Here is a 9302-nt window from a genome sequence, read left to right on the forward strand (position 1 = left end):
TCACCTGGTGCAACCTCCCTGCTCAGGCAGGGTCATCCCAGAGCAGAGGACACAGGATTGTGTCCAGACAGGTCTGGAATATTTCCAGTGGAGGGAAATTCCACAGCCTCACCTGCACAGCAAAGAAGTTCTTTCTCATGTTCAGGTGGAACTTTCTAAGCATCAGTTTTTCACCACTGCCTCTTATTCTATTACTTGGCACCACTGAGAAGAGCCTGACTCTGTTTTTACATTAATATGTGTAAAACATTTTGATACTCTTAAATAAAGAAAATGGGGTTTGGCTATTTCTGAAAGCAAAGGCAAACAAAGCTGTGGGGTTATGTCATTGTTGTGTTTTGGGGGGATTTAACCCAAATTTATCACATCTATCACACTAAGACATGTGCTTGCAGTTTTTCTTTAAGCAGAAATTTCAAAGTTAAATGTGCATACATCTAATTTGGGAGTCACTTTTGGGCTGTGTGTCCCTGAGAGTCAGTTATCCTACTGACCTTTAAGGGAAAGAAAAAAGTGTGGGCATGGATTTAATGGTGGAGCTTGATGAGAAAATTCATCCAAGATTCCATTTGAGGGAGGCCTGAGTGTGGCTGTTGGGGTGGCATCCACCCATGGCTGGGGTGAGCTGCTGCATCCAACAGCAAGTGGGAATATTGTCCTGAGAAAAGAACCCAAAGAAAGGGTTTAAAGTAAAATATCAAAGAATTTCTGGTTCAACAAGCACTGCCCCTTATTGGGGTGTATAAGGTAGATCCTAAGGGAAAAGCAGCATGTGGAGGTTTAATCTAAGCTGTGCCATCGTGCCATGGAATACATTAAGGTGCCAAGTGAGATAATGAGCCAAATCTGTTTTTAGTCCTAAAAGGAGAGGAAGTAGCAAGTTTTAAATGGTTTTTCTCTATACAGCTTTTAGGTCATGCTAGAAAATGCTGATGGTTCCTAGTGAATTCTGTGAAAGTCTGTTTGCACTAATCAATAGCTGCCTTCTGAGATGAAGAATGATACTGATTTCATGTTTAAAATGTAGGGTTGAGAAGTTTCATATCAGATTTAAGCATTTGTATAAGACTGAATATATTACAATACTTTCAACCCAAGAAAACATCTCCAAGACATCTTTAGTAGCTGTAGAAGCACACAGGATGAGAGGGATGTATTTTTAACCAGCTCCCATACTGGTTGCCTCTGTAGAGGACATTTTATAGGATTCCTTTGGATTTAAAATATTGCCTGGTACAAAACAGTCAAACAGGGCTGGAATCTGCCTTGCTGCTTTCACTTAGTTAAAGAGCATTTTCTCTCATCCCTGACAGAGCAAGCATCAAGAGGTTCAGTCTGGGGATAAATTACTTGAGTGGTTTGTGCCAGCTGATGGAACTGCCCCTGGACCTTGTTCTTTCCAAAAAGAATCATCATCATATTTAGGAGAGGAGGTATCAAAAAAAAAAAGTGTTGAATTATTCAAACTTACATTGCTAAATAATGTCTCTTGTGTTAAAAGTAGGATTGTCTGCATGTCTTTTACTTTCAAATTTCAGAGGTGATGATGATCTATCTATGGCACTTCCTTACCTTAAAGCAGGCTCTGCATTCCTTCTGGGGCAGGGCTTTAGAGAGGGAAAAATCAATGTGAGGCAAAGTCTCGTCTTTGTGTTGAAAGACCAGCACCAAACAGGAATGGAGCCTTTTCACAGAGGTAAATAAAGCTGATGGAGGCAGGCACTAACTAATATATTCCAAGTATATTGATTTGTAAAAACTCTGAAATTGGAATGAAACTAAGCCTGGTTCTACCTGTGGGCACAAAGCACCTGAAAAATTGTCCTCAATTTTCCATTCACTACTTCATATGATTCTGTAGGTGTCACAAACAAAACTGTTTGCAGGATCAGAATGACTATTAGTAGAAACATGACTCCCCTTTTGTTTGGTTTATTTCCTCACTATAGGAGTCTTGTGGTAAACAGGTTTTCAGCATTTTACCAGAGTTCAATGATCTGATCTGTTTAGTTATCTCTCAGAGGATTTCTAGCCTTTTATATTTATGATGAAAAGTTATGATGAATTTTTTTTAGCTTAATAGGAAATACCTCTGCAATTGGCATCCATTCAGTTGCAGGAAAATAATTCTTGAAATTAAATATCCACAGAAGGAACACTGAAGGGAAAATATTTTTTTTAATAATTTTATTTATTTTGATGCATAGTCCACAGCCAAAGCAATGCATGTCCATTTGATATGACTTTCCTTGATTTTTTTTTAATGCAACTATATAAATTGTATGGATGATTTGATGAGTTTGTTTTCTCTCTGAATGCCTGTTGTATGAGCTGGTTATATAAAGAGAAAGCCAAACTTGTGTTAGAAAGGAATGATTCTCTGGGGAGAAAGAAAAGAGGTGAGTCATGTCAGTGCTGTTTTTCTCAAATCAGCAGAATATTAAACAGCCTCATTTTCCTTAATCTGAAGCCTACATGTGATCTCTGAGCACCACTGATGTGGGGGTTTTGTGTTGTTATTTAGAAAAATGAATTCAGGGTACATTTGGATTGACAGTATCAGCTTTCATGTTCAAATTGTTCTGATGACCAAGGCACAAAGAGCCTTGCTAGGAGCAGTTTTCTTAGATGCAGCAACAGAAAGCATTTGTTCTGCTGCTTGTGAGTCTTAACCTAGTTTTTAAGATTTTTATGCCAGCTTGTTGTAGCTCAGCATGTTCACCATAACAGAGATGATTCCCATGCCCAAAAAGCTCTTGTCTCTATTTACTTTGTTGGGGGTTCTTTCCCCTCAGATGCTTTCTTTGTAAAGAGGACACAGAGCCTATTTTGAGCCTTTGTTTGTCAAGACCATAAATGCATGTCACCAAGAAGAGAAAAAATATCAGCTAGCAGTCACAACTTTGTAAGTACAAAGACTTGAAACACGTCTTCTCCAAAGCACTACTACAGAAGGCAAATAAAAAATGGATAAGCATCAAGGGCTTGTTTACTGGGGGTCTCGTGTGCACATTGAGAATCTCTGATACTCAGGGGCTATTCTGGCAATGGCCCATCTGATTTTCATGTTTGCTTTCCTTCCCAGCTCCAGTGCTCACTCCCATTTTACAGGTGAAGGAACAGGAAAAAGAGGCTGGGAAAAATGTAAAGGAGGACCCTCAGCTCAGCTCCCTGCCCTGACACCCAGCTCTACTCACATCCTTCTGTGCTGTGATGACGGGAAGGGGAACCTCTACTCTTATTTCAAATTATGCAGCTTATAACAGTAACAGCCCCATGTGTGGGGAGTGAACTCGTGTCTGCATCGTGCCAAGGCCAGCAGAGAGCTGCAGGATGTGGTCACTGAGCACTGTCGTTGTGCATGAGGAGCAGGGAAAAAGCAGCTCTGTGGGGAACTCTGGAGGACTCCTGAGGTGCTGTCCAAGCCAGCGAAGTTCCAGGTGATGTGCCACATAAATGTTGCTTGTGCAGTTTGAAGGGATGAATCTCATTGTCCTCTCTGGGTTTTTGTCCCCCTTAGCCCTCAGGATGTGTGAGGAGAAGGGATGTACATATAAATTCCATTGCAGATCCAAATCTCCTTCCTGCCCACATTTTTGGGAATTAATATTCTTGTATATGGAATATCTTGGTTTTTTACAGGCACTGTGTTCTTAAGAAGTCACATGGCGGTAACTTCCATCCTCAAAGTATTCCATGATCTCAAATACCCAAAACTACAAAAAAAAATGCAGATATGTGGGGGCTCTGAAAGCCATTTTTGATGTAATTGAGATCCTGCAAGCTCCCTGAATTAGTACAGAAAAACCCAGTGAACTGTTTCTTGTTTCATTTGTAACATCAGTCCTGCAGGTTCCACAATTCAGGATAGTAGAAATAGCTCCAGGAAACTGGTGTTGGTTGTAAATATAAAAGAATACAGTGTAAGATCCCAGACTTTTTAAATAACTATTTGGAGCACTGAAATTCTATTTGGAAACAAAATACATCTGAAAAAGAAGAACCTCTGATTTGCTTGTGCTTTGCAAGTCTTTGTATTTTAGAAGCAGTGCAGCTCATTTTTGCCTCAGAGATAAGTTTGGATATCTTGTAGCCTGATCAGAGATGTCATTTCTTCTTATTATGTATTGCATTCAGACAGTACATTCTGATTCAGATCTCATCTTGTTGCCAAATCTGGAATAATTTTGACATATACATTTTTCAAATTAATTCAAACAGTGTAGATCATTCAGTTGTCAGCAGAAGTGGAAAGGGAAAAGTGGTGCTCTGTGCTAATTAGATGAGAGCTGACGAGTATTTGATGTAGAGTGCAGGACAAAATCCTGATTCCACTCATCTTAGTACCCTTCAACATTTACTTCAATGGCATTTTGTTATTGCCACCTCATTTCTTGTGTAACACAGGACTTCTGGTGGTATTTCACACTCGGAGCACAATACACGAGAAATTCAGCTGTTGGAGAGATAAAATATTTTAGGGGCCAGTGGCAGAGCTTCCTTTAGTCGGTCACAGTTTGCAGTTCTTTGGGACCTGAAATCCAGTGAAGACCATAATAATCAGGATTTATGGGCATCTCTCAGAAGATACAACCTCAGCTGGGCTTCAGTTCATGGAAGGAAATACAGGAAGTCTAGAGCTGATCAGGAGCTGAAGGCAAGAGAATGAAAGCTCAAATTGATTGGAAGTCCCAATGAGCAAGGTCCAGGACAGCAGAGCAGTTTCTGTTCTGAGCCTGAAGCTGTGCATTGCATGAGAGCCCAGAAGTCATGGCCAGCCCTTCCACGTCTCATTCATGGGGAGCTGCAGTGTGAGAACTGATTTAAAGCTCAAGGTTTGAGCTTTCCCAGGCAGAAGCACTGTGGTGACTTTATGCTACACCTTCATTCTTCTGTGGGTGCTCCTGTGGGTTGGGTTTATGTTTGGCTGGGACAGACTAATCTTTGGGCTGGTTACATCTATTCAATTTCCTGCTCACCAACTCCTGAAGCAAGACTTGGGAAGGGAAGCAGAGCAGCTACCAATAAATTTCTGGAATTTCTAGTTTAATTTTAAGGAGGACTAGGACTTCCTATCATTCCTACACAGTGAAGTTCCTGCTTCCTCAGAGCTGAAGGGTTTAGGCAGTAGTTTGCATCCTCATTTAGGCAGAATGCGGATGTGCAACAAGATCACTGCTGGGGAGGTTGTGCTTTGCTCTTTTGCAGATGCAGTGAGTCATCTGAGAAACCATTCCTCAGCAAAACCCAGCTAACTTGGTTTACTTTTTAAATATGGGGTTTTTGACAGTTGTGGACGTTGCCGTGGCAGCCGGAGCCGTGGGCCATCCCCTCCCCTCGGGGCTGCAGCTCAGTGCTGTTTTAATGCCATCTTGCTGTGAGCTTGGGAAGGCCAGGCTGCTCAGCAGCTCCATCCCAGCTCCCTTCATGGACAGAGACAGTGGTTGTTTTTCTAGGATCAGCCCTAACAGCAAACTTTTGATCTGCAAAGTTAGCCCAGGACAGAATTAGGTGGATCTTCTATCTCATGACTTCAAGGCTGGAGATGAACACTGTCATAAGCAGTCAGAACAATGTAATCACGGAATTTTCTGTGCTGTTCTGTTGTAAAAAACTCTCTCTGCCAGCCTTGCTTCCAACCAGTCTAGACTGTAATGAGAGGAACACCTCCAGACCCTGCAGCTGGGATCTCAAGTATTTTGGAAATAAATCCTTTAACATCTTTATCCAACAATTAAAGTGCAGACTTTGCCTGGTAAATTCTTCCAGTCAAGTCAAAAATCAGATGGTTGCCACAATGAGTTCCTTTGTTTTCACTTGTCTCTGATATGTGCCTCTTGTTGTTATACAAATGTATCCTTTTAGGTCTAGACAAAAAAAAATGCTTTGCAAAGCAATTCCCAACATCAGTTTAATGTAATCTGTGAACCACATGGATGCTCTAAACCTCTCTCTCCTACAAATAATTCTGCTAGACCAAAGACCAAGTCCTTCAAGTTTTAAGGTTCAGTTGCAAAACTAGATTTTTTAAAAAATTATTATTAGTAACATGTAGTCTAAAAATGTTTTATTCTAACCCAATGTGAAATACAGAGATTGGAACACAAATTTTTGCTAGATATGCAATTCATTTTGTACATGAATGACTGCTTAGCTTGTCATTTGTAAGCCTGTGTATGGAGATGGAGGTTCATGCAGCTAAGGATTGTATGACCTGTGGTATTTATAATTAGGTAATTATACCCTTGCTTAATGAACTAGTAAACAGATTTTTTTTTTTTTTTTTTTTTTTTTTTGCTGATGTTGGTTTTTTTTCCCCTCTCCTAGAAAGTGGAAATAAATCCAATTAAATCAGTCAAGGAAGATACCAGTAGGTTTCCTTCCTCCAAATCATTCAGAAGGCATGAATTATTTTAACATTTAGGCTTCTTTCTCTCTTGGCTTTGTGGCTGTTGCAAAAATTCTGTTTATTAATGCATTACAAACTGAAGGTGAAAATCAATCTGTCTCCATTTGTAAGGGTATTCTGTGTGTGCAGCTGAACGGTGCAGTATGTACTTGTGAAATTCTCATTTCATGGGCTCTGACTGGATTTCCTGGGTAGAAGTTCAGCTGACACCACAGGAATGTCACAGCCCGTGCATTCTTCCCAGGGCAAGTGTCATCTACATGCTGTTTACAGAGATATTTCCAGTTCTGAAAATTGCAGTTATTGGGACCAGGTTTGGATCCATTTTCTATTACTCTTCTGTTTTAACCTGCATTTTCCTATCCAGGGCAATGAGGAGCTCTGCTTAAGACCATAGGGACCTCTATTTAATTATAATTGGCAGCCTGCAATCCTTTGTGCTGTCAAGGAAATCCTGGAGTTAATGGATGACACTGCAAACCCTTGGTAGTGGTTTTACACTCAGCAATTTGTTCTTTATTTAGCTGAATAAATGTCTGATGGAGGTGAGAGAATCCATTGGGGAAACAGGAAATTCTGTTGGACAGGAAATTCTTGGTGTACCAACCCTAGGAATTAATTTATTATCTGAAAGGGTAATGTTGCCATATAGGCTTTATTTATGCATCTGGAGTAAGAAATATCAATGTATAATTTATTAGTAATAAGACAATTTGCAAGAGCAGTGTAACTTGACAATGGTTATTAAACGTGTCACTAACTGTGGGCAGAGGATAATTGGCTCTGCTCAGATGGTTTTTTATACAGGACTGACGGCCTCAGGCTTGGTTTATAAATTGTGTTTTAAGCACAATGAGAGAGTTTTTATAGCCTAAAATAGGCACCCATTTTGCAACGTGGCTGTCTCAACTGCAAAGTCCAGATCAAGCAGAAGAGAAGGGTTTCCCTTCATCATTTGTAGGCTCAGGAGGAAATCTGGCACAGCTGGAGTTTGTGAGAGTCAAAAGATGCCACGTGTTGATACCAACTTGTGAGACACCTCATACACTTCATCATCATCATCATCAAATGTGTTATATTTGTTCTGTGTAATTTCAGCACATCAGTATTTGCAGTTCTGTTGTGGAATTGAGTCCTGAAGGAAGAACAAGCCCCGGGCAGTGCAGAGCACTGATGCAAACACCGATTGCTCTCTCCCTGGGCAGTCGTGGCTGAGTACAGGGGCAAACGAATAATTCTGTATATTTTTAAACTTGGCAATGCAGCCTGCCGAGGTTTTTTGACTGGCAGCCACTAGAGAGCAGTACGGGATTGTCTCTTTTCCAAAGCAGGGTGTGGTGAACTACAGTGTGAAAGGCTTTTTTTCACATTTCTGGAGAGACCTATTGTGTTCTGTACAAAATAGAGGATTTTAAACCAATATTTTAGCACCTCTGGCATTTTGCTTTACACAATTATTATTCATGGTGGCTTTTTCCATCAACATGTAATTCTCCCTCACTAGGGTTTCACTGAGTCCCCTGTAGTATTTAATGTACAGGCTATTTTTACTGTAAGGCTGAATGATGATGCTTTGCTGCCTGCTGCACAGATAACCTTGGGAGAATCTAGTTCTGCTTTGGCTTATCCTTAGGAAAAACTTCTGTCTCAAATCATTCTCAAATCTGCAAACAATAAATGGAGTGTATCTATGTAAAATACATAAACTCAGAGAAATGGTGATTTAAAGGGAAAACGTTGTGTGAATTAATCTGTTTTCTCCACTGATCCAAGTATTTGATGTTTCTTTATCTGAATGGCACTGCATTTTTTTAGATCTTGTGGCCTATCTCTCATATTCCCCCAGAAAAAAAAAAAAAAAAAAAAATTATTTTTTTTTGAAGTACCTGTGCCTTGAGATTTTTTTTTTCTCTTTTCATACATCCTTCTGAAATCAGCTGGACCTTTAATGTTTATACTTCACCCTTTTAAAGCTCCTGTGTGCTTTTTGGGAGGACTTTCTCATTGAAATAATTTGTATCTTTCAGCTTATTTTATGAGTAGAAGGTTGTAGCTTAAAACTCGGCAGTGCATGTGGAAGAAAACACATTCTCAGAAGATAAAGAGGAGCCCAGAATTCCAAAGTTTTCCTCCCCAGGTCTGCAGCTCTGCTTCCACTGAGTGGTGAGTGCAGCTGTGGTCAGCAAAGGAATTGTCACAGTATGACAATATGACACATTTTCCTGCAGAAATTGGTGCTGAGGGGCAGAGCCACTTTTTCTACTGAAATGAATCTTTTCTGACAGCATTATGGAGTCAGAGCAGCTGGAGGGGAATAAACTAGATTCTGCTGAGATTAAATGTTGGGGCCAGCTGTGTAAATGTAATATGTGGTGATGTGAGAGACCCCTCTCATAACAATGGTATTCATCACATCATCCTTAATAGACCAGACTTAGAAAAAAAACCTCCCTTGGGCTGCAGATCCCCAAATTAGTTTGCCAATCTGTTTATGTCAATGTTGAACTTGAAATTCTAATTAGCAGGATTGTTTTGAAGTACTTGGTGACAAAGCCCACGTTACTTCTCTGACAGTTGAACCAAACTGCCTAAAATAATAACTCACAAGTGTCCCTGAACATTTGTTGGGTTTGTTTGGGGCTTTTTTTGTAGTTCTTCTTCACAAATAACAAAGAAACTTCATAAGAGAGACTCCAATTCTATTCACCTTTCCAGTACCAGAATGCTCAGCTGGGAAGTGATTTGACCATATGGAAAGTTTTACTGGCTTTAAATCAAGGGATGAAATGTAAAAGTTACTAAACCAGTTTGTTTAAGTAACTTAGGATAAGCACCATTCAAGATACGGTATTTTTTTAAATTCTGACATTTATACATTTTTTAGGAATATTTG

The sequence above is a fragment of the Vidua chalybeata genome, chromosome 17 (assembly GCF_026979565.1).
Source record: "Vidua chalybeata isolate OUT-0048 chromosome 17, bVidCha1 merged haplotype, whole genome shotgun sequence".
Lineage (NCBI taxonomy): Eukaryota > Metazoa > Chordata > Aves > Passeriformes > Viduidae > Vidua > Vidua chalybeata.